The sequence below is a fragment of the Typopeltis vanoorti genome, chromosome 8, assembly GCF_054136105.1.
Source record: "Typopeltis vanoorti isolate ZY-2024b chromosome 8, IOZ_Tvanoo_1.0, whole genome shotgun sequence".
Lineage (NCBI taxonomy): Eukaryota > Metazoa > Arthropoda > Arachnida > Uropygi > Thelyphonidae > Typopeltis > Typopeltis vanoorti.
Window position 1 is genome coordinate 121975999 of NC_143556.1, and position 27770 is coordinate 122003768.

The 27770-nt window shown below is 36.8% G+C and overlaps 1 protein-coding gene across 1 annotated transcript in view; it reads left to right on the plus strand.

Moving 5' to 3' along the window:
- The window catches only part of Cubn (Cubilin), a 2223842-nt gene that overhangs the window by 1332658 nt on the left and 863414 nt on the right, over positions 1-27770 (plus strand). The gene's annotated exons all lie outside the window — the stretch shown is intronic.

Sequence of the window (27770 nt, forward strand, 5' to 3'; positions counted from 1 at the left end):
AATATACTAAATTTTTCTTATTTAATTGTAATGACCTGGTTTTCCCTTTCAGTCATTTCCGATTGTAGGTGACTTTATAGGCATTGCCCCACAAAGTATTCCTGGTGAGATTTTTACAAGTTAGTTCACCACTGCGAGACTGGCTAACTCACCTTTATTCGAAAGAGACAAGAAAAGGTTTCCAGGTCAGATAACCTTTGACTAGCATACAATGCACACAACACTAATATACCAGAGGCTCACACGTCATGAGTGGAATGCATATAAAAATGGCCTTGGGTTGACAGTGAATCTCTCTTTTGCAATGAACAGCAAGGGTTTATTAATTAAAGGACCGTCATGTTTAAGCAACTTGCTCACATTCTATGATAATGTTACCATTGAACTAGATATGGGGAATAGGATCAGTCTGTTGTCCACTGTTATTCAATCTTTACATTAATGATATTGGAAAGGATTTGACAGGTGACATACTGCTGATGAGGAAAAGATAGTTAGGGTAACGAAGTGAACTATATAAGCCGATGGACTGCTTGAGTGGTTTTGGTGTGAGTTGCTTGGAGAGACTGCTGCTGGTAGGTAGAGAAGTCAGTACAGAGAATGAATTGGATCAAGTCGGAAGCAATGTGGAAGAGCAGGAGAGCATGACAGTAAAGATTGAAGAGATGGTTAGGATTGAGGAAGTGAGTGACATGAGTATAGAGAATGAGAGAAAGGGTGTGCAAGATAGACAGGGAAATGAAGAGACTCATGGTGGACAGAAGAATACGTGAGCAAGGTGGATGCTCCAAGAGGATGTGAATGCATGTGTTGACAGGAAAAGAAAGGGATGAACTGGGATCAAGAGCAGTTGGATTTGTAGAGGGTTATAAAATGAATAAACAGAAAGAGAAATGGCTTCAGTTGAGCATGGGGAAAGCACATCGAATGAGTGGTATCAGTGAAACTAGTTGTAGATCCAGGAATGAGCTGCTGTGTTTGTATACAAATGCTAGAAGTGTAAGAAACAAGGCAGATGAAATGGTTGCATTAATTGAGTCTGTTGTCCATATTGTCAAAATAAGTGAGACATGGTTGGATGAGGATGACATCCTTACAAGAATAAAGATGGAATTGTATGATGTGTTTTGTGAGGAAAGAAGGGGTAAAAAGGGAGGGGCAGGGGTGCTGTTGATGATAGAAAAAGAGTTATGTCCATACAAAGAACAGATGTGCAGGATGGAAATAGTGCCAGCGATTTGAAGTAGTATGGTGTAAGATAGAGATGAAACCCACCAATTAAATATTTGGTTGGATGTTGTTATAGACCTGGTAATATGGATGGTAGTAACTTTGAAATATATAACCAAATTAGCCAAGCAAATAAGAAAAGGGTGATCATTATTGGCGATTTTAAGTATATCAACATAGACTGGGGATAATGAGATAGCAACTGGAAATAAAGAAAATGAGTTTTTTAAGAACAACGACATCAGGCAGTATGTAACAGAGGGCACACGAGGATTGAAGGTCTTGGATTTGATCATCTCTTCAGAGGATGTAATTATAAATGAGGTGACCAATCACCCACCAGTTGGCAAGATAATCATGAAGTGATTATCTGGGTGGTTGCCAGCAATGTGAGGACCTCTGTGAGAAAACGGTATATGTAGAACTACAAGAGGGTTGATTATGAGGAGCTCGGGAGACTGCTTGCAGCTGTAGCATGGAATGAGGAGTTATCTGGAAAAGAGATCATTGCAGCTTGGGGGATCTATCTAGTAGATGCAATGGCTAAATATATTCTAAGTGTCAGAAGGTTAAATAAGGTAGGTGTGAAGTGGATGAACGAAAAGATTAACCATGCGATACAGAGAAAAAGGGCATTATGGAAGCAGCATAAGAGAAGTGGAAATAACCAATTCTATGGGGATTATGAAGATCAGGCAAGGTGGGTGACTTGGTTGATGAGGGTAGCTAAAGTGAGGTATGAACAGCAGTTAGCTAATGAAGTCAAAAAGAATCCTAAGGAGTTCTTTCGATATGTAGCCAGCAAAATGATTATGGAAGGATGACATTGATTGCAGAAAATGGTATAAAGACAGCTGCTGAGAAACATATAGTGGAGATACTTAATAAGCAGTTTAAAGGTCTTTCAATCTCATGAATGTGACTTCATGGACAGATTGACAGAAATTGATGATGAGGAGGAGAGCCTGACTAAGTGAGCCATAGGTGCCTGGGGAGTTGAGCAAAGTTGATGTTAATAAGGCAGTGGAACTTGATAATATATGAGTCTTGCACTGAGTCAAGTTCCTAAGGATTCAAAGGAGGACAAGATTATGCTGCTTTGTAAGGGAGGTGATAGAACTCAAGCATCAAATTATAGGCCTATCTGTGTGTCAGGTGTTGTGGATAAGTTGTTGGAGAACCTTTTGGGAACTAGGATCCAGAATTCGATTGACAACAATAGAATTACCTTTGATGCACAGACGAGAGAGATGCACAGCAATATACTTAGATTTCGCAAAGGGTTTTCGCAGATTACTGCATGATAAGTTGATAGTCAAACTAGAGCAGATAGAGTTGGATATTAGATTGTGCATTGGATTGGAGACAGGCTATCTGATAGCTATCAGCAAGTTGTGTATGGGGGAAGCAATATCCCAGAAAAGGAATGTCGCTAGTGGTGTTCCTCAGGGGGTCTGTTTTTCTGTTTAACTTGTAGATTAATTATATTGGTGAAGATTTGGATGGAGATATTCAGTTGTTTGCAGATGATGCAAAGTTGGTACGAACTATAAAGAATAGAGATGTCATGGCCTTACAAGAAGACTTGAATAATTTGAGTGATTGGGCACATGAATGGGGATGTCAGTTGAATATTGCAAAATGCAAGGTTTTAAAATTTGGGAAACAAAGATGAGATACAGAATTTATGCTTGGTAAGGATATATTATCAGAAGTGGAGGAAATAAGAGATCTTGTGGTTATAGTGGATAAGGATCTGAAATTTAGGGGACACCTTCCCAAAATTGTGAAGACAACACAAAGACTTCCAGGAGTGCTGCAGAGTACACTGACTTGGAGAAGTAGGTAGATTCTGGTCCTGTTGTATAAGGCATTTATTAAGCCACACATGGACTATTGTGCCCAGATTTCATCACCTACCTTGTTTTCAAAAGGATGAAGAGATCTTGGAAAAAGTACAGAGCTGACTGACTAAGGTAGTTTCTGACCTGTGGAATATTGAATATGTGGAAAGATTGAGAAGATGCAATGTACAGAGTCTGGTAGCAGGAGGAAGGCTGGAAATATGATAGAGTCCTAAAAGTTAGTAAGGGGTTGCTCCCTCATACACAACTTGCTGATAGATATCTGATAGCCAGTCTTTAATCCAATGTACAATCTAATATCCAACTCCATCTGCTCTAGTTTGCTATCAACTTGTCATGCAGTAATCTATCAAAAGCCTTTGCGAAATCTACAGAATACAGTGGGAGATCAGGTGAGAACCAGAGATCATCCCTGGAAATTGTATAAAGAGGGTGTGATCATCGGAGTGTGAAGCAGTTTTTTGCATGCAGAGTTGTGAATGATTGGAATGCTTGACTGAGAGTGCAGCATCAACAGAGAATTTGAGTGTGTTTAAAGTGCGGTCTGATGAGCTGTGTGTGTAGTGGAAGTGTTTTTTTTTTTCACTTGGTTAGACTATAAATTATATATTTAGTTTAATTCTTTATCCAAGTGTAAGCAAACAAAGTTTGCACCTGAAGTATCTTCAGGACTGGGGCAACTCGTGGGAAAGGTAGACTGAGTTCACATCACTTTCCTTAGAATCCCATAATGCATAGCATTATACGTGTCCATAAGGAGATGTGCTTTACCTTATGAGATACTAACGAAAATGATTTGAACTCAGTCCACGTTTGCCACGAGTTGCACGAGTCCTGAAGATACCTCAGGCGCAAACTTTGTTTGCTTACACATGGATAAAAGATTAAACTAAATATTTAATTTATAGCTGTGTGTATGGTAATAATAATACTTTGGTAATAATAATAATGATAATAATAATCAGGAATGCTGCTGTTATGCCTTATGTTCAGAATGATTAGAAATGGGTGGAATTGTGGGCATGAGAAAACGGCTATTATTTCAGTGTCAGTAAATGCATAGTCATGCACATTGGTGTGACTAGATATCCATAGCCGTATTATATTGATGGGATTATGCTAGAAGAAACTGATCAGACTAAGGATCTTGAAGTGTTAGTAGATTGCAAGTTGATGTTCAGGAGCCATATAGGACAGATTGCAAATACAACTCAAAAGATAATTGCAATGCTGAAACAAACTTGGACATGCAAAGATAAGGATGTGTTTTGGCTCTTTACATGGCCTTGATAAGACCTCACTTAGTCTATTGTGTGCAAGTCTGGTCTCTTGGTTTCCATGGTGATTCTGATACAGTGGAAAGAGAGAGAGTGCAAAGGGGAGTGTCAAAATGATATCAAAATTGTGGAATACTGATTATGACAATAGATTGAGAATTTGTAGACTGCAGACACTAGCAAACAGGAGAAAGAGGTGGGATATGATTGAGTCTTACAAACTTCTGAAAGGTTCATACAGGATTTGAGTTGATGGAATTTTTCATTTTATGGAGGGTGGGGAAAGGACAAGAGGGCATCATTGGAAGCTGAGAATAAATAGTGCTAAGAAGGGAGGAAAGACCATTTTTCTCTCATAGGGTAGTGGGTGATTGAAATGGATTGCCATTGGATGTTGTATGTCTAAGCAGTGTGAATGAATTCAAGAATAAGTATGATAGCTGGTGTGTGTAGTATGTGGTCTCCCTCCACGAGTCTTTGACTCTCTGGAGGTCTCTCTTTCTCTCTACTCACACATACACATGCTCACACCTATATATATATATATATATGTAGAAAGCTTTTTAACTTGGGTATAATATATGTTAAAGATACCAAGCTATTTTAAACCTAGTTTTACTCCATTTCCCAAGTAAGCAAAGAGACAAGTAAGTCAAATTTGCGTCTGCAAGTCATGCAAGTCAGTCTGGGTGACCCGCAAAGTAGTGCAAGTCTAGACAACTCGTGGTAAAGGTGGAATAAGCTCTGATCACTATTCTTAATATTTATCCTTAATGCCCAGCACATCACCTTGAGGAGATGTATGATACTATGCATTGAAGGCAAGGTGGCCACTACCCAGACCAGTTTCGACCTTTATTGAGGTCTCATCAGTGGGAGCCAGGCTTAGAAATACCAAGATTTAAGTAATATAGAGCTTATAAGTATTTTACCAAAGCAAGTTACCATAAAAGGGTAAATATTAAGAATAGTGATCAGAGCTTATTCCACCTTTACCACGAGTTGCCTGGACTTGCACTTCTTTGCGGGTCACCCAGACTTGCACAACTTGCAGGCGCAAATTTGACTTACTTGTTTGTTTACTTACTTGGGAATGGAGTAAAACCAATGTTAAAATAGCTTGGTATCTTTAACATATATTATACCCAAAGTAAAAAACTTTCTACATCTATCTCTCATCCTGAGATTTTTATTTAATAAGGTCAAAACACCTTATGGTAACTTGTTTTGATAAAATACTTATAAGCTCTGTATTACTTAAATATTGGTATTTCTAAGCATGGCTCCAACTGATGAGACCTCAATAAAGGTCGAAACCTGTCTGGGTAGTGGCCCCTTGCCTTCAATGCATAGCATCATACATCTCCTCATGGAGATGTGCTGTGCATTAAGGGTAAATATTAAGAATAGTGATCAGAGCTTATTCCACCTTTACCACGAGTTGCCTAGACTTGCACAACTTGCAGGCGCAAATTTGACTTACTTGTCTGTTTGCTTACTTGGGAAAAGGAGAAAAACCAGGTTTAAAATAGCTTGGTATCTTTAACATATATTATACCCAAGGTAAAAAACTTTCTACATCTGTCTCTCATCCTGAGATTTTTATTTAATAAGGTCAAAGCACCTTATGGTAACATGTTTTGGTAAAATAGTAATAAGCTCTGTATTATTTAACCTTGGTATTTCTAAGCCTAGCTCCCACTGATGAGACTTCAATAAAGGTCGAAATTGGTCTGGGTAGTGGCCCCTTGCCTTTAATGCATAGCATTATACATCTCCTCAAGGGTATTTACCCTTAAGGAGATGTATGATGTAATATTTACCCTTAGGCTTTGCATTAAGGGTAAATATTAAGAATAGTGATCAGAGCTTATTCCATTTTTACCACAAGTTGCCTAGAATTGCACTACCTTGAGGGTCAGTTAGACTCACACTACGTGCAGGTGCAAACTTGACTTATTTGTCTGTTTGCTTACTTGGGAAATGGAGTAAAACTAGGTTTAAAATAGCTTGGTATCTTTAACATATATATATATATATATATATGTATGTATTTTTTTTTAATAGATATTTAATGACTTTAAACTGAGATAAAATATTAAGTTTTAATGAAAATGATACAACTAGTTTCAGCCTTTTGCAGCCTTCATCAGGTATCCACTAAAGGTAAAACACAATAATAAACATAATTGACACAAAAACGTTGTATTTTTCAAGTTGTTCTATCCAACGCGTCATTGTTTATTGTGTGCGTGCTTGCAAGTTCTCGTGAACGCCAGTATTGATCAACTGCAGCATGGCTATCAGGGATGTTGTAACTCAAATTGGTGTTCAAATGTTCACGATTAAGAAGGATTTCCCTGGACTCCACAATTTTCCTTTCAAACTCATCACTGCAGCGAAAAATGTTTTCGGATTTATCCCAGCAAACTGAGTGACTCTGTAGATCATCATGAGGATTGTTTGAGAAAAGAACATGACTGGATAGTGCAGATGCATGTGATCTTTTATTGGAGATGTCTCTCTTATGCTCCTCTATACATAGTTCAGTAGATTTGTTAGTCTGTCGAAAATAAGGAATATTACAATTGCACCATAACTTGTATACACCTGGATATTTCAGGTTGCGATTCTCTCTTAATAACAATATATATATATATATATATATATATATATATAAACTTGACTCTTTGCTTAACTTGGGAAATCGAATAAAACCAGGTTTAAAATAGCTAGGTATCTTTACCATATAGAATCAGTAACTATACAGCTGAAAAGATCAGCGCTTTTGAATAATACTTTTAATTAGTAATTTTTGGAGGATACTATAGTAGTGAATTTTTTGTGTCAGGAATTATTAGAGGGTAAATCATCATCATCACTGCCAATGGGTCTAATGCACATTGGTATTCAATGCAGTTTTCACCATTCCCTGTAGTTCCCTCTGTCCAATGCCAGTGACTGGCAAATTCTGTGAATCCTGCAAACTCTTTCCACACCTGTTTTTTGCATAATCTGCCCATACTCCTATTGCCCATTCTCTTCAGAGTACACCATGCATTTTATCAAACATCAAGGTTTTACATCATGCTGCTGTAATCTATACTACTGATATTTTGAGAAAAGCTTACATTCGTTGAAATTATTTTCTTCATTACATACCCTTTACAGTTTACTCTTCTATACAGTTATCCATTCATTACCTTTTGCTTCCAACATTTTGCATCCACCCACTTTCTTTATTATATTCTTTCCAGTATTCATCTCACAGAGTGTTTGATGATTACTCATGTCTAACAGTCAGAGAGAGTGCTTGTGGATACGCATATTTCCAGCAATCTCAGCTTTATGGGTTTGTTCACTGATTTCCTTTTCTATATCTTTTCCATTGCTTGTAGGTATAGTTTTATTTTTGTTATACAAGATCGTATCTCTTTTTTAACAGTATAAATCATGCCTCTCATTCCTCCCTAGGGAGGTACATGAAACTTCTAGCCTCTTCCATCTCATGTTCTTTGAACTTCATTTGCTTCCCATCCTGTTCTCTCCAATTTTATTTTCAATGTTCGTTATCAACCCTTGTCTCTTTTCTTCTTCATTTAAGTTCAGCATTATTCTTTCCAGTTCTTCATCTTCTTCAAAAATTACAATATGTGATCTGCAAATTGTAAATTATAGATTTTGACAGATAAATTATAGATTTAAACTATAGATTTTATAGTTCAAACTGAAATTCCCCTTATATGACATCCATTATTCTTTTCAACAGTATGAAAATGTTTGGTAATATTGTGTTTCGTTATCTCATGCCTTTAATTGTCCATAATCATCTTCCTGTTTCTGCACAATTTTTCACAACTGTCTCTGCATTATTATTGATATTATTATTATTATTATTATTTTACTATTATTAAGAGAAGCCCTCAAAGAGTCAGGAACTTTGAGGGAGGACATATTATTCGCACCATCTGTCATACATCTTCTTGAATTCATTCACACTATTTGCACACACACAGTATCCAATGGCAATTCATTCAAATCACTTGGTACTCTATGAGATTAAAATCTAGCCTTAATCCCCCTCCTGACAGCATTCATTATCAACTTCCATGGATGCACTCACATCCTTTCTCCACCCTCCATAAAATTAAAAATGTAACTACTGAAATTCTATATAACCCTTTCAGAAGTTTGCAAGTCTCAATCATATCACCTCTCTTTCTCCTGTTTGCAATGGTTGCAACTTACAAATTTTGGTAGGGTTATAGAGAATTATACTGAAAGGATTAAAAAGAAAGTGAATGATATCACAATCGTGATATCGTTTTTAACATTCTCCTTTGCACTCTCTCTCTCTATCTCTCTCTCTTTAATATATCAGAATCCCCATGGAAACCAGGAGACCAGACCTGCACACAATAGACCAAGTGAGGTCTTATCAAGACCTTGTAAAGAGGCAAAATAACATCCATAAGAATCGAGTATAGACTATGTCACTTTCTCTATCATGTCCAGTACTTTCTGACACTCAAGAAAACAGGAATGAATATTTTTATTTTTATATAGAAATTAGTCCACAGTTAATGATGACAATAATACTTGTTGTCAAATAATATTATCTTCTCTCAATCTTCCTGGATCATTGTCAGATTTTCTTCGATTACTTTGTTTATTCTTTCTGTTAATATCATATATTTCTTCCTCTCTCTCAGTGTGTGTGTGTGTATATATATATATATATATATACACACGAGGGTGTGCTGAAATGTTCTCAGCTTCGACCATAGATGGCAACACTATCTGCAAGATTTTTTTTGTTTCCTAAGTTGGTACATCTGTCATAAGCATCAATGAGAAATTGCAAGTCATTCCATCAAGTAGTTTGTTTTATTTAGCTGTCTGAAGGAAGAGTGTTGTCTGTATCCCTTGAAATGGATAAAATTGAGTATTGCGCTGTTATAAAATTCTTTGGTAAAAGAAAGTTTAACACCAAAAGAAATTCATTCGAAGTTCATAAACATTTATGGGCACTCTCTCCTTTATTTTCGACAATTAAGAAATGGGCTGCTGAGTTTAAACATGGCCATACCAGCCTTGAAGATGATCACGTGAAGGACATCCAAAAAGTGTAACAACACCAGAAATCATTGATCAAGTGCACGAAATGGTAATGGATGACCGGTGAGTCTAAGTTTGTGAAATTGCTGAGACTGCAGGCATTTCAAAAGAACATGCAGGATTTGGCATGAAGAATTGCATATGAAAAAGCTTTGCGCAAGATGGGCGGTGTACTTCCTCACAGCATATCAAAAACGCACTCGCATGAAAATCTCTGAACAGTACTTGGAGCATTTTAACATGAATAAAACTTATTTTGTGCATCGATTTATTACTATGGATGAGAATTGGATTCACCATTACATACCAGAATGGTTGTTCATCGCAAAAGAAGACAAACTCGGTTCCATCAACAGGAAAGCTCGTCTTCAGAAGAGAGAGATTATTCTGTTATGAGATTATCTCGATTAAGATATTTGTTAATTCCGAGTGTTTATCATTACACAAGGGTTCAATTCCGATTGGTGCAATGACTTTTAACTATTTTTTTTTTTAGAATCTGGAAAATCACTGACTCAGGACCAAATACAAACATATGCACATTTAATAAAACTAAAACAGTACACTTTAAATAAAATTACTATACTACAAATTATTGGATACAAGGCCTTCAAATGTAAATTTACGCTTTAGATATTTTCTTATCCAAAATATTAAAATCACCTATTCCCTGACTCATTCTATTACTGGTTTGTTTAATATATACTTAATATGTCTATCAGACTAAACACCTTGTTCTGTTACTGGATTGTTTAACATATACTTAATGACATGTACCAGACTAAACACCTTGTTTTATTATTATTATTTTTATTATTATTATTATTATTATTATTATTATTATTCGTGACACCTCCAAGGAGTCTGAAGACTCATCGCGGGAGGACACCCACTGTACAACTCTGCATCTCCACTACTACAATGAAGCTCTACTACCAATCACCTATGCCATCTACTGCCCACAACCACCACCACAGCTAGTATTTTTTTCTGTAAATTGCATGTGTTCTGAAGGGATGATTTGTGTGTATGCGGGATAAAAAACCCAAATTTCCGGGAGAAAAAACCCTGCTACCTCCATATATGATCGGCTAACTCACCTTCAATTGAAAAACTCCATATGAAGATTCCTCCCATCATGACTAGAATTGAACTTAGGCCTTTTCTAGTCGAAGGGCATTATGTATCGTTGTTCTTTCTCACAATTGCTTTTCACAACAACAAAAATGTCCATGGTCAGTTTCTTTGTTAGTGCCTTTTCAAAAATATAAACATTTTTTCTTCTTTTCCATGGGATCCTTTCTTATCACCTTTATGTAGTATACAATATTCCTCACTGATTCACTGAAGTATAAATACTCTTACCTCTTGCAGTTCAGTTTGACGCACTTCAAATACAACATATCTAAGTTGAGCTAATTCCGTTCGCCCTTTCCAGTAGAAATTACAAATAATAAAATATTCGGCGTCCTTAAGACAGATGAAACTTTCCAATAAGTGTTTCCTCGAACATTCCTTTAGAATGTCGATTACTCTGTTATATTTAAATTGTACATATTTGGTCTGATGTATTAAAATAAAGAACTTTTATTATTAAAAGACCAGAAGATAAATGATAAAATATACAAAGAGCCAACAAGTTTCACTAGCCACTGTCTACCATTTTCAAGGCTGAACTGGTGTGAAAACAAATGCATTAAGAACTGTTTTTCCAATCTATAACGTGATTTGATGTTGAGAAATGATGAGCTAAACCAGATGTGATGATTCTATTATGATTGACATCTCCCACATGTTCCTTCTGTCTTATTTCAAAACTTCTAGAAGTCTGACCAATAGCCACATGTGCATGGAATTTCATATACTCCAGGACATTTGAAGAAAGGTACCTCATCTTTAGATGATCTTAAGATTTGTCTGATCATGGTAGTTGGTTTAAAAACCACTCTGATGTTATGAGCTTTTAACATTCTCGCCAATTTTGTGGAAACTGAATTAATATTCGGAATGACAGCTGTGGACACATATTGGGGCACCGTAACCCGTTGTCTTTAAATAGCCATTTATTTAAAATGTTAGAAGGGTATCCATTAAGAGATAGAGTGTTAGTTCTCTCTGTACATCTGCTTCTTTAGAAATAGACCTTAAGGCTCTATTATGGAGCTTGTGAAGGAAGATCCTCACCTATGTACCTACTAGTAAAGCATCTGCAAAATTAATGAAAGGAACAATTAGACACACAGAGACCTACATTAAAAACTCTCAACAATTTGTAGAAAAAATCAAGAGTATTAAAATATCAGAAACGGACATTATGGCTAGTCTTGATGTAGTGTCCTTATTCAATAATGTACCAATCGTAGAGGTAGTCAACATTCTGAAAGATCTTTTCCCTCAAGACATCACACAGTTGTTTCACCATTGCCTGAAATCAAATTTCTTCAAATTTAACAACACTGTATACAAACAATCGGAAGGTCTAGCCATGGGTAGCCCCCTGTCACCACCATGTGCAGACCTTTTTATGGAAAAACTTGAAAAGGATATTCTTTCCACCATTTTACCAAAACTGTCAATTTGGTGGAGATATGTTGATGACCTGTTCATCTGGAAGGAAAACCTTCTCGTATTTCTGAACAAAATCAACTCACTACACAATAAGATCAAATTCACTATAGAACTAGAGAAGAACAAAGAACTTTCTTTTCTTGACATCCTAGTGAGGAGAGAAGATAACAATATCCAACTGTCCATTTACAAGAAACCCACAGATACAGGTAGATATCTACATTATTCGTCCAACCATCATAGATCACAAAAACGCAGCATTATTCACATGCTCCGTAATAGAGCCTTAAGGTCTATTTCAAAAAAAGCAGATATACATAGAGAACTGTCACTAATAGCTAACACTCTATCTCTTAATGGATACCCTTCTAACATTTTAAACAAATGGCTATTTAAAGACAACGGGTTACGGTGCCCCAATATGTGTCCACAGCTGTCATTCCATATATTAATTCAGTTTCCACAAAATTGGCGAGAATGTTAAAAGCTCATAACATCAAAGTGGTTTTTAAACCAACTACCATGATCAGACAAATCTTAAGATCATCTAAAGATGAGGTACCTTTCTTCAAATGTCCTGGAGTATATGAAATTCCATGCACGTGTGGCCTTTCTTACATTTTTCAGACTTCTAGAAGTTTTGAAATAAGACAGAAGGAACATGTGGGGGATGTCAATCATAATAGAATCATCACATCTGGTTTAGCTCATCATTTCTCAACATCAAATCACGTTATAGATTGGAAAAACAGTTCTATGCCTTACATCGAGAATGACTACAGATACAGAACTTTAAAAGAAGCATCTGTGGTACTACGCACAGGCAATAATTTAAATAGAAATCAGGATATTATTCTTAAAGACATATGGAAAAATCTCATCATCTCTCTCAGTTCGACAGAATTACAATATGCAAAAAACTACACAACACATGATCATGTACCAAATTCTGACTGAAGCATTCGAACACATGCACGCCATCAAACAGAATGATCAAATGTAACGGCCTAACAGTTACTGAAGTGTGTTTTAAATGTAACTTAATGCATTTGTTTTCACACCAGTTCAGCCTTGAAGATGCTAGACAGTGGCTAGTGAAACTTGTTGGCTCTTTGTATATTTTATCATTTATCTTCTGGTCTTTTAATAATAAAAGTTCTTTATTATACTCTGTTATATGTTGATGCACTCTGATACTTTCAGAAATGTTCTTGTTTAAAATTATCATGTATTGTGTTTTATAAAGATATTCTTTTATGCCGATGGAGACATGTGAGCTGTCAATCACAAATCAAACTTCCCAGAGAGCATGCACAGTGCATGTAAAATGGCAAGCGTAAAATTATGTATAATGGCTGACATGCCTCCGTTGGCATAATGAGAATGTCTTTAAAAAACACAACACTTGATAATTTTAAATTACAATAACATTTCTGAAAGTAACACGACTATCCAAATCAAGTACGTACATAAAATTTTAAAATTCTTTGCATTTTATTTTGACAAAATAACATCAATAATGGGCACATCACAAGTGCCGACAATGCTTCTTATGAAACCAAAACTAACAATTAAGAAACCAAAATTAAGCGCCTCCATAGTGCAATTGGAAGAACGAACAATGATACATTGTGCTCTTTGATTGAAATAAGCCTAAGTTCGATTCTCGTCGTGACAGGAGGAATCTTTATGTGGACTTTTTCAATCGAAAGTGAGTTAGCTGATCTCATACAGAGGTAGCCAGGTTTTTTCTCCTGGAAACTCGGGTTTTTCATCCCACATACAGATAAATTGACAATTCAGAACACATGCAATTTACAGACAGAAAAATACTAGTTGTGGTGGTGTGCGGTAGATGCCGTTGATGGGGACGATCGGTAGAAGTTCAGTGTCATGGTGGAAACAGTTGTATAGTAGGTGTCCTCCCATGATGAGTCTTCGGACTCCTTGGAGGTGTCACGAATAAGAATAATAATGTACTAACATACAATTAGTAAAAACATTCATAATGTTAAATTATGATTATTTTTACATGGTGTTACAATTTTTTCAAGGTTACAAGATAAAGAATCTGAGATTATTTATCCTTACTAACTAAATTTGAGGTATTTTCACATTCCTCTGGTTTATTTAACTCTAAGTTAACTAACCTATGATATTCTGTTATTATTTCATCCAAACTAGAGACTTTTTTGATTATCATCACTTTTATCTGAATTATGTACTCTGGGGTTTCTAAAATTTCTTACATTTATTCTAAATCTGAGAGGAGGTTGGCCCTAAGATCCAAAGAAAATCCTAGGGAATTTTTTAGCTATGTGGCCAGTAGGAGGAGAAATGACTGTGGAAGAATGATATTGTGGTATAAAAATGGGAATTGAGTGACTGATGTAGAGGACATAGTGGAATTGTTCAATGAACACTTTATTGGAGTATTTCATCCTAGAGGAGTCAATTTTAATGCTAGAGGGATAGGGCTGGTTAGAGGTTTATGGGTACAGGAGGAGAGTGTGTTTCAGATACTGAGTACTCTGGATGTCAGTAAAGCTTTGGGACTGGATGGTATTTCACCACGAGTTTTGAGAGAATGTGCCAGGTAACTGACAGTGCCTTTAACCTGGCTTTTCAATGAAATTCTGGCTTCGGCAAAGGTGACCAGAGAATGGAAGGAAGGTAAGATAGTGCCATTGCATAAGGGTGGTAACAGACTGGAAGTGTCTAATTATAGGCCAGTCTGTGTGTCATCAGTAGTTGTTAAGATCTTGGAGAAAGTAGTGAGGGACCGTATACAGCAATGGGCAGATGAGGGTAATGTTATCTGTGAGAGTCAACATGGATTTGTGAAAGGGCGCTCTTGTTTTAGCAATATGCTAGCCTTTTATAATAAAGTTACAAGAACGTTAGATGAGGGAAAGGCATATACTGCAATTTTCTTAGACTTAGTAAAGGCATTTGACAGGGTGCCACATGATAAGCTGATATTTAAGTTGCAGCACATGGGTCTGGATGTTAGATTGGTCATCTGGTTTCAGGATTGACTGTCTGATAGGTATCAGAGAGTTGTGTATAGTGGAGCATTTTCAAGGTGGTAGAGGGTTACAAGTGGGGTCCCACATGGTTCAGTACTAGGACCTATATTGTTTAACCTTTATATCAATGACATTGCCAGTGGATTGCAAGGGGATATTCAGTTGTTTGCAGATGATGCGAAGCTGAGAAGGATTATTAGTAATAGTGCAGATGTGGTAGCCCTGCAAGAGGATTTGAATAAGCTAGATAGATGGGCAAATGAATGGGGGGTATCAGTTTAATGCAGCAAAATGTACGGGCTTGAGGTTTGGGAAACATCGATGGGATGCAGCATACACTATGAGATACACAATTAGTATCAGGAAAACAATCCCCATCTTTCAATATTTTATTCATATTGTCTCCTACCATAAATTTCTGCTCCCTTGTTTGCGGATGATGCGAAGCTGAGAAGGATTATTAGTAATAGTACAGATGTGGTAGCCCTGCAAGAGGATTTGAATAAGCTATATAGATGGGCAAATGAATGGGGGTGTCAGTTTAATGCAGCAAAATGTACGGGCTTGAGGTTTGGGAAACATCGATGGGATGCAGCATACGCTGTGAGATACACAATTAGTATCAGAAAAACAATCCCCATCTTTCAATATTTTATTCATATTGTCTCCTACCGTAAGTAAATTTCTGCTCCCTTAAAAGTACCTTTTGAACCTATCAGAGTGTATATTTATAATTTTACTAGGATTTCTGACATCTTGAATCCTGAAATTCACAGGAGAAAATTGGTTTAAAATTCTATATGGACCGGAAGCTTTCTTTCCTAATTTCCCAACCCCTTTTATACTAGATTTATCATCTAACAATACTGAATCTCCTAGCGCAAATGACATATACCTTCTGAAATGATTAATATACTGAATAGTTTTATATAATGAAACCTGTGATGACTTCATCACTAAAAAAAAAAAAAAAAAAAAGTACTAACCACAATGATAACTTTTAATACGTAAATATTTCATCCCAAGTATCTTGGGACATCATCAGTACAGTAATTAAAACAATTCTAGGAATAACATGGAGTTAGGGTGCATGATTACAATGGAATCTGAACATGCGTGCAGTAACATCTTGAAAGGAAATATTTACATATTAAAAGTTATCACTGTGGTTAGTACATGTGTTTTTTAATACTGAATGGTTAGGTCAGGTTAGGTCTGTGAATTTGGTTCTTTATTCATCTTATGTTATTATTATTATTATTATTATTATTATTATTATTACCCAAGACCTCATGGAGTCAAAGACTCATCTGGGGAGGTCCTTTATTCATACACTCAGCTCATCATACTGTGCTTTAAACTCCAATCATTCACATGTCTGCATGAAAAAAATCTGCTTCTCATTACCCAGATATGATAGGTCTTTATCATATCTTCTCTCTTCCTCCCGTCCACCAGACTGCAAATTACATCTTCTCAATCTTTCCTCATACTTGACATTCCAGAGGTTAGAAACTACCTTAGTCAATCGCCTCTGAACCCTTTCCAACATCTCTTCATCCTTCTGAAAACCAAGTGACCAAATGCACAGTAGTCCATGTGTGGCCTAATCAAAACCTTATACAATGGAAAAAGAATCTCCCTACTTCTGCAAGTCAGTGTCCTCTGCATCATTCCCAAAAGCATTTGTGTTGTCTTCACAATTTTCGCTTCTTCTGCAATTGAGCAGGTTCTTCTCTTAGTAGCAAAAACTTTCCTTCCACTCTCTTCAGTTCTGAGCCTTCTCTTTCAAGGTTGTGTACCTTGCAAATTGTGCAATTTATCCATTCAGTATGTCATCTAGCATTGTTTTCCTTAATCTTCCTCAGTCTTTTTCCATCTATTTTTCCTTTGATGGCATCGCTGATGATTCCATTTCCTCTCAGAATTTGTCTGATCCAGTTTCCCTTTCTTTTTATCCTCTTTAACAGATGTCTTTCTTCTGTTACTCTTTTTAGGACCTCTTCATTAGTTATTTTATCTGTCCATTTAATTTTTTCTGTTCTTCTCCAAATCCACATCTAGAAATTTCAGCTGCATACAGAGCAACACTCTACATATAACATTTTATTAGTTTTTTCTTTAGGATTTTGTCCATTTTACTTCTGAATACATTCAATTTTCTATTAAAGTCATCTCTTCCCATTGCTATTCTTGCTTTTATGTCACTTTTACATCTTCTATCACTGCTAATCACACTTCTTAGATATGTAAATGTCTTTACTTGATTCAATTTTTCCCCATTTATGCTGATATACATATTTGAATCTTTCCTTGCTATTTTAGTTACTTTGCTTTACTTATGTTAATTTTCATTCCATAATCGATACAGGATTCCAATAATCTGTTCAACAGATGTTGTAGTCCTGTTCCAGTATTTGATAATAACACCCTGTCATCTGCATATCATATTGCAAATATCTGTCTACCTCCAATCTTTATTCCTTCTCTCTGCATTCTCCAGCACTTCTTTTAACATTGCTTCAGAATACATGTTTGACAAAATTGGTGACAAAGAACAGCCTTGTCTTACTCTTCATCCGATGATATCTGGTTCCGATGTACCATATATGTCCCTCACTATGACAGTTTGTCCCATGTATAGTGAAATAATTAGCCTTCTGTCTTTCCAATATATATCAATCTTTTCCATTATTTATTATTATTATTATTATGAGTGTCTCCATGGAGTCAGTAGACTCATCGTAGGAGACCCAAACTATCAAAACAATATCTCTTCTTGAATTCATTTTCAGAAGAAGAAGAACTCACAACTGAGTCAGGCAGTGCATTCCACTCATTCACCACTCTCCAGGCAAAAAACCTCGTTTTAACACCCTTGTTAATGACACTTTTCCTTAAATTCCATGGATGACCTCTTGTTCTTCCATCACTATCACACAACTGAAACATTTCCCCTGCATCAAGCTTATAAAAATCTTTTAGTAATTTAAATGTTTCTATCATATCCATTCTTCTCCACCTTTCATCCAACCTCTGCAATCCACAAGCACTCAATCTATCAAGGTAGAGAGCATTTTATACATGACTCACCAACTCATTCACTCTCCTCTGAATCCTCTCCACAACATACCCATCTCCAAGGAATCCAGGTGACCGACACCTGAGCATAGTAATCCAAATGTGGAAATATCAACACTTTATAAAGGGGAATAATAACCTCTTTATCTCTGGATGTTAGTGTATTCCTCAATAACCAAGTAATCCTATGAACAATCTTGGACACCTTAGCAATGTCCCCTGAACTTCATCTCCCTATTCACCAATACCCATAAGTCCCTAGCCTCATCAATCTCTTGGAGTACCATTCCATCAATGTAGTACATAGCTGGTAATCTTATAATCCAAAAATGCATAACTTTACACTTTTCTACATTGAACCGACATCCATTACCTTTTGCCACCTTATTTAAATCATCATGAAAACTGTCAACATCAGCTTGATTTTTTCAGACAGGATCAGCCTTAAACAAAACCATGTTGGTCCCTATCTGAATCCACCCATTCTTGAATTTTGTCTTTAACCAACTTTTCCAATACTTTTACCACCACTCCCGAGATGGTGATTGGCCTGTAATTAACTGCTGCAATTTTAGAGCCACATTTATGCAAAGGAACTACTTTGCCTTCCTTCCACTCCCTAGGGACCATACCAGTATTCAAACTTAAGTTAAATAACCAATTAAGTGGCGTTGACAATTCCTTTGTATCTTCACGCAACACCCGATCTGATATTCCATCTAAACCTACAGCAGTGTTTGCATTTAAACTTTGCAATATACTAAGTACCTCTGATTTCTTAACTTCACTTCTCACATTAGTTATTGCTACAGGTACAGAGCTATCCTTACTTGGGTGATAGACTTTTGAAAAGTGATCACTCATTAACTCTACTATTATATCTGAATGTGTCGTCTCAATGCCATCTGCACCCACTAAAGTTATCCTTCCGAAGTCATTCTTCATTTTACTTGCCACATAGCAGAAGAATTCTTTGGGATTACCCTTGATCTCCTTGGCTAAGGTCTTCTCATAATCTGATTTAGCTTTTCATACTATGCTGGTAACCTTCCTAGCTTGAGCCTTGTACAGCTCATGGGTGTATGGATCACCTTTTTCCTTGTAAATTCTCCATAACATTTTCTTTTTTTTTTTTTGCAGATCAAGCTTGATACTACTACTCATCCATCTAATGCCTACCTTGTTTATCTTCCTGATCATGGAGACACAATCTGATATTGTCTTCCTCAGATACTCAATGATTTTATTCCATGCACTGCTGACATCTTTCCCCTGCAATATGTTCTACCATGGGATGGCTGCAAGCTCTGCGTGAAGCTTGTTATAATTTACTGACATGTAGTTCCGTGAGAGAAATCCACAAATTTGCAACCTCCCAGTCAATATCACATGATCGATCTCACCAATTGGAGGTAACGAGGACACCTTACTTATTCATATATCCTCTGACACTCTCACAGCACATGTCCCTTCAATTATGTGCTATTTCAAGTAATTATCTCGTAGAAGATGTATGAATTCCATATCCTTCTTGCAATGTGATATTTCCTCCTTCCAATTGATATCACCATAATTAAAATCCCCCATAATAATCACTAAGCCTGCACCCATTACACTAATTGTGGATGCATGAATTCAATATCATGCTCTGTACCACCTGGCCTATAGCAGAAACCAACTGTATATTTGGTTGCGTTTGTCACTATTTCACACCAGACTGCCTCAAATGAACTATCATTCACATGTCTATCATCTTGATATACCACATTCTCTGGCTGCAACTCATCAGCTATCATCAACAGTATTCCTCCCCTCATTCTATCTTCTCTATCCTCCCAGAAAATACTGTTCCAATCACATTCAATTCCAATAACCACATCTTCTGCTGACAGCCAAGTTTCCCCAATGGCTACAACTTTTGGTGAGATTGCACTGACTAATGCCAAAAATTTTTCTCCCTTATTTTGAATTCTTCTTGCATTAGTATACAAAAATTGCAGATACCCTTTAGCTCTTGTACCAACTTTACAACTGATATACATGTCACTAATTTCAGTAGTTCCATGCCGATTTTTATCCACTCCATTCTGCAATTTATTGCACGAATAAGGATTAACAAATATTCAATCACTGCTTAATTTTCTCCCTCTTACACTCAAGCTTTTCAATTTTAGTTTCCTTGCCCAATTGCTTCAACTTGTTCAGAAAACAATAACTTCTTCAATCACTTATGACCTTCCATGTTTAGATGCAACCCATCTCTTGCATACAGCTGTCTTTTGCCTTCAAACACACTCCAGACATCAACAAATTCCAAACCTCTTTTTTTTGCACATTCTTGCAACCATATCATCATTGCTCATTTACTTAACTCATAATTGTCAAAACGAGACAGCACACACACACACACACACTATCCTCCCTTTGTCACTTTTCTTCTTCACGATATCAAACAATATTCCTAAATCTTTTGCTACCCAATTTATGCTACCACTCAGTTCATTTGTACCCACCATAACTATCATTATTTCTGCATCATGCCTTCTCCTTATTGCTAAAGCCACTCTCTCTATTGTTCCACCAGCCATGCATTCCTCAGGCATACTGCTCTCCATATCCTTAGTCATAGAATCACCATGTATTTTACCACTCATAACTTCTTTCAAGTCCAAACAAGGGTCACTCACCGCCTCATTTTCTACGCTATTATTATTATTCTGGGTATCTCCATGGAGACAGTAGACTCATCGCAGGAGACCCAAACTAGCAAAACAATATCTGTCATATCTCTTCTTGAATTCATATACAGACGAAGAGCTCACAACTAAGTCAGGCAATGATTTCCACTTATTCACCACCCTCCAGGCAAAAAACATTGTTCTGACACCCTTGTTAACCACACTCTTCTTTAATTTTCAGGGATGACCTCTTGTTCTTCCATCACTATCACACAGCTGATACATTTCTCCTGCATCAATCCTATGAAAACCTTTCACTAATTTAAATATTTCTATCATATCCCCTCTTCTATGCCTATCAACCAACCTCTTCAATCCACAAGCTCTCAATCTATCAATGTAGGGGACATTTTTTATATCACTCACCAACTTGGTCACTCTTCTCTGAACCCTCTCCACAGCCTCCTCATCTCCAAGGAATCCAGGTGCAAGACCTAAGCACAGTAATCCATATGTGGAGGTATCAATGCTTTATAAAGAGGAATAATAACCTCTTTATCTCTGGATGTCAGTGTTTTCCTCAACAACCAAGTAATCCTATGTGCAATCTTGGACACCTTAGCAATGTGTCCTCTGAATTTCATCTCCCTATCTACCAACACTCCCTAAGTCCCTAGCCTCATCAATCTCTTGGAGTACTGTTCCATCAATGTAGTATACAGATGGTAATATTTTAATCCTAAAATGCATGACTTTACACTTTTCCACATTGCACTGATATCCATTATCTTTTGCCCATTCTACCAGCTTATTTAAATCATCCTGCAAACTTTCAACATCAGCTTGATTTTTTATTGCGCTACCCAACTTTGCATCATCAGCAAACAACTGAATATATCCCTGTAAGCCATTTCCTATATCATTTATATACAAATTAAACAATAATGGCCCAAGCACAGAGCCCTGAGGCACACTACTGGTCACCTGCGTCATCCTGGACTTGGCTCCTCCTTACACCACCTTCTGGTATCTCTCCCTGAGCCATTCTCCTATCCATATCACCAATTTAGTATCCATTCCCATCTGCTCCATTTTGCATAACAGTGTTCCATGGAGTATCCTGTCAAAAGCCTTAGCAAAATCCAGAAGTGTCACAGTGTAGATATTCTCCTTGTCGAACTCAGATGTCATTCAATTATAAAAATTTAATAAATTGCTAAGGCAGGATCGACCTTTAAAAAAAACATGTTGGCTCCTATTGAGTATCATATTTTGATCCAACCATTCTTGAGTTCTGTTCTTAACCAACTTTTCCAATACTTTTACCACTACTTTCGAGATGGTGATTGGTCTGTAATTAACTACCGAAGTCTTAGAGCCACCATTATGCAAAGGAACCACTTTGCCTTCCTTCCTTCCACTTCGTAGGGACAACACCAGAGTTCAAACTTAAGTTAAATAACCAAGCAATATTGACATTGACAATTCCTTTGCACATTCACGCAACAGCCTAGCTCATATTCCATCTAAACCTACAGCAATATTTGCATTCAAATTCTGCAATACTCAGTACTGCTGATTTATTAACTTCAGTTCTCACATTAGATATTGCTACAGGTACAGATATATCCTCACTTGGGTTATAGACTTTTGAAAAGTGATCGCTCAGTAACTCAACTATTACATCTGAAATGGTCACCTCAATACCAACAGCACCCACTAAGGTTATCCTTCCAAAAGCATTCCTTTGTTTTAGGGTTATAGGTTTTTTTTAGGGTTTTTTCCCACCAGAGGTCACGCCAGTAGAATAACATGTGATCAAATCATCATTTCTCTAGCTTACAGTTAATGATGTAACTCAACTTGTTCTGTATACTTATATACGCTCCAGATGATGATCTTGATGTGAAGATCGAAACGTCAAGATAATAAAAAAATTTTTTAACATGGTTGTAAATTCCATAAAATTTTTAAAATGAATGCTGATCACCGTGTAACCCTAAAAGAAAGGATTATGATAATTCATGGAGATTCGACCCACAAGCGATGTAACCAATACGGGACGCCGAAGATCTAAGTTTCAAATTTGATCAACTGACTGGCGTTTTTAAAACGGTGTAGGGACAGCGATATCACTCCTAACTGCATCAGGCTAAAGAGAAAATTCACTTCAACAAAGGCACAAAGAATATACCACCGCATGGAGAAAGCACTACTGAGAGAGCAGATCCAAGCTACCAGAAAGAACCCAGCCGCTACACAAAACCAGCTACTAAAAGAAAAAACGGAGCTGTCTAGCTACTTAAACGCAGATATCTGGATAATCCTAGAAAGGGACAACACAGCAAACCACATACAACAAACGAAGAAAGAAAACCTAATTTCCAAATTTCAAAGACTAAAAGAACAACAAAACCAGCCGCCATATTCAAAGATTGCCACAGTGAACAAGAACAACCAACCAGAAGCAAGAAACAACAGGAACCACCAATCACCCACAGGTATCAATAACATAATTAACCTATCTAACCACGCTCTAAACAAAGACGAAATCTCTATACTTAACAAAGGTTTAAATTTTGCTATAGCACCAAAAATGATAGACAAACTTGAAGTTATTTGTAATATGGAAAGAGGCCTAAGATTCATACTTAATAACATAGCAGACAAAATACGTATAGAAACTGCGAACATTTTAAACCATAACAAAACAATAACAAGCAACATAACTAAACACGAATTAACAGCGATAAAATCACTTAAAACAAATCTGAACATAGTAATAACCAGAGCCAATAAAGGAAATGCCACTGCCATTTTAAACCGTACCACTTATATAGAAAAAATGAATCTGCTGGTCTCTGACAATAACACATACACACTAGTTAACTACAACCCAACTAACAGAACAAAAAAAAAAAAAACGGAGAAACTACTTAAATCAATTACCACATGGCCCGAAGATACAATCAAAAAACTGTTCCTTCATTACGTGCACTCCCCTTGAATTTATGGGCTACCAAAAATTCATAAAGAAAACACCCCATTAAGACCTATTGTTGAAGGAATTGATAGCCCCACATATCACTTAGCCAAAAAATTAGCGGCGACACTCAAGGAGTTGGTAGGTCATTCCCTTTCCTATATCAGAAACACACAACTTCATAAACATCATCAAAGACATTACATTAGAAAAAGATGATTTATTAGTCAGTCTTGACATCTCTGCCCTCTTTACGAATGTCCCAATCAATGACACAATCCTTCTTCTACAAATCAAATTCCCTCCAGATATCACGGCACTTTTTGCGCATGTATTATGGTCGGGTTATTTTGTATGGCAAAATCCCTTCTACTTACAAAAAGAAGGCACAGCCATGGGCTCGCCATTATCCCCCCCCCCCCCATTGCTAACTTTTATATGGAACATTTTGAGCAACTTGCCCTAGATTCCTCCCCTCTAAAACCCAAAGTCTGGCTCAGATACGTTGATGATGTTTTCGCGATCTGGTCCCATGGCCGCCAGACATTAGACATTCCTTAGCCACCTAAACAAGCAACACAAACGCATACAGTTCACAATTGAAATTAAAAAACACAACACACTTCTGTTTCTAGATACACTTGTCACACGTCTTCCCTCGGACAATCTTTCCTTCACTGTTTACCGAAAACCGACACATATGGGACAATATATACACATAAACTCCTACCACCACCCAGCACAAAAACTAGGTGTCATCAACACGCTAAAAAACAGAGCTCAGATGATTTGTTCCAGTGAACAGGCACTGAAAGACGAGTTTAAAATTATCAGTAATAACCTACAAAAAAACGGATACAGCCAAAATACTATAAACAAAATTCTCTGCAAAACCACAATAAAAAACAAAGACAAACCAGACTACAGTAAAACTATAACCATTCCCTACATTAAAGGAACATCAGACAAAATAAACAGAGTACTACCAAAGTACAACCTCAAAGCCACCTTTAAACCTACTGCAAAATTAATAAACTTACTCAACTCATCCAAAGACCCACTCCCTCCACTAGCTCACCCTGGAGTATACCGGATTTATTGTACTTGCAACATACCATATATAGGAGAAACAGGACGCACTATTCCTATTAGACAAAAAGAACATAAATGACACATTAAATATAATAATTACGGTGAAGCTGGTTTTTCTGATATGCCCTGAATACTTTACACAGAATTGACTGGAAAACCACCAGATGTCTACATCACACTAGAACATGGTATAAACGGAAATTCAAGGAAGCCTGCAAGATTACAACCACCGCAATCTGAACAACAATGATGGTTTAAAAATCCCAAACATATGGAAGGTATATATTCGACCTTCCTCACCAAGAACAACTATAAACAGGACTGTAGAAATTCCAGTATTGAAAATCAAAAATAAGAATTGTAATACTAAAAATAGGACACCAATTGTTTCTGAAAGAAAACCATCTAATAGAATGTTTATTCCTGTCATTGTAAAAATAGAATTTAGCTTGATGTAAAAATTTTTATTTTATTTTATTTTTATTTATTTATTTATTTTTTTTTTTTATTTTTTTTTCCACCAGAGGTCACGCCAGTAGAATAACACGTGATCAAATCATTGTTTCTCTAGCTTACATTTAATGATGTAACTCAGCTTGTTCTGTGTACTTATGTACGCTCCAGATGATGATCTTGATGTGAAGATCGAAACGTCGGGATAATAAAAAAGTTTTTTAACACGGTTGTAAATTCCATAAAATTTTTAAAATGAATTCCAAAAGCATTCTTCCTTTTCCTTGCCACATAGCGGAAGAACTCTTTGCGATTACCCTTGATCTCCTTGGCTAAGGTCTTCTCCTAATCTGATTTAGCTTTTCTTATTATGCTGGTAACCTTCCTAGCGTGAGCCTTGTATTTCTCATGAGTGTACTGATCGCCATTCTCCCTGTAAATTCTCCATAACATTTTCTTTTTTTGCAGATCAAGCTTGATACTACTGCTCATCCATCTAACTCCTGCCTTGTTTGACTTCCTGACCATTGGGGACACAATCTGATATTGCTTTCCTCAGATACCCACTGATTTTATCCCATGCACTGCTAACATCTATCCTCTGCAATATGTTCTGCCATGGAATGGCTGCAAGCTCACTCCGAAGCTTGTTATAATTGCCTAACCTTTTGTTCCGTATATACCCCCTTCTTAACAGAAAAATCCACAGATTTTGCAACCTCCCAAGTCAATACCACATGATCGCTTTCACCAATTGGAGGTAAGGGGGACACCTTACTCATGCATATATCCTCTGAACCAATAACCAGGTTCAAAACTCTCACACCACGTGTCCCTTCAGTTATGTTCTGTTTCAAGTAATTATCTCGTAGAAGATGTATGAACTCCATTTCCGTTTTGCTACATGATATTTCCTCCTTCCAATTGATATCACTGTAATTAAAATCCCCCATAATAATCTCCTGAGCCTGCACTCTTTGCACTAATTTTCTGATGCATGAATTCAATATCTCCCCCTGTACTCCCTGGCCTATAGCAGAATCCAACTGTATTCTGCTATTTGGTTGCATTGGTCACTATTTTACACCAGACTGCGATTACCCTTGATCTCCTTGGCTAAGGTCTTCTCCTAATCTGATTTAGCTTTTCTTATTATGCTGGTAACCTTCCTAGCGTGAGCCTTGTATTTCTCATGAGTGTACTGATCGCCATTCTCCCTGTAAATTCTCCATAACATTTTCTTTTTTTGCAGATCAAGCTTGATACTACTGCTCATCCATCTAACTCCTGCCTTGTTTGACTTCCTGACCATTGGGGACACAATCTGATATTGCTTTCCTCAGATACCCACTGATTTTATCCCATGCACTGCTAACATCTATCCTCTGCAATATGTTCTGCCATGGAATGGCTGCAAGCTCACTCCGAAGCTTGTTATAATTGCCTAACCTTTTGTTCCGTATATACCCCCTTCTTAACAGAAAAATCCACAGATTTTGCAACCTCCCAAGTCAATACCACATGATCGCTTTCACCAATTGGAGGTAAGGGGGACACCTTACTCATGCATATATCCTCTGAACCAATAACCAGGTTCAAAACTCTCACACCACGTGTCCCTTCAGTTATGTTCTGTTTCAAGTAATTATCTCGTAGAAGATGTATGAACTCCATTTCCGTTTTGCTACATGATATTTCCTCCTTCCAATTGATATCACTGTAATTAAAATCCCCCATAATAATCTCCTGAGCCTGCACTCTTTGCACTAATTTTCTGATGCATGAATTCAATATCTCCCCCTGTACTCCCTGGCCTATAGCAGAATCCAACTGTATTCTGCTATTTGGTTGCATTGGTCACTATTTTACACCAGACTGCCTCAATTGAACTCTCATTCACATGTCTATCATCTTGATATACTACTTTCTTTGACTGCAACACATCAGGTATCGTCAACGGTACTCTTCCCCCTGTTCTATCTTCTCTATTCTCCCTGAAAATACTGTACCATCACATTCAATTCCAGTGATCACATCTTCTGCTGACAACCAAGTTTCACTAATGCCTACAACTTTTGGTGAGATTGCACTGAATAATGCCAAAAATTCTTCTCTCTTATTTCAAATGCATCTTGCATTTTTATACAAAAACTGTAGAGTCCCTCTAGATCTTGTACCAACTTTACAACATATATATCTCACTAATTTCAGTAGTCCCATGCCAATTTTATCCCCTCTCTTCTGCAATTTATTTGCGTATAAGTATTAATAAATATACAATCAGTGCTAAAGTTTCTTTCTCTTACACTCAACCTTTTCAATATTAGTTTCCCTGCCCAATTACTTCAACTTGTTCCGAAAACAGTAACTGCTTCAATCACTTATGTCCTTCCATG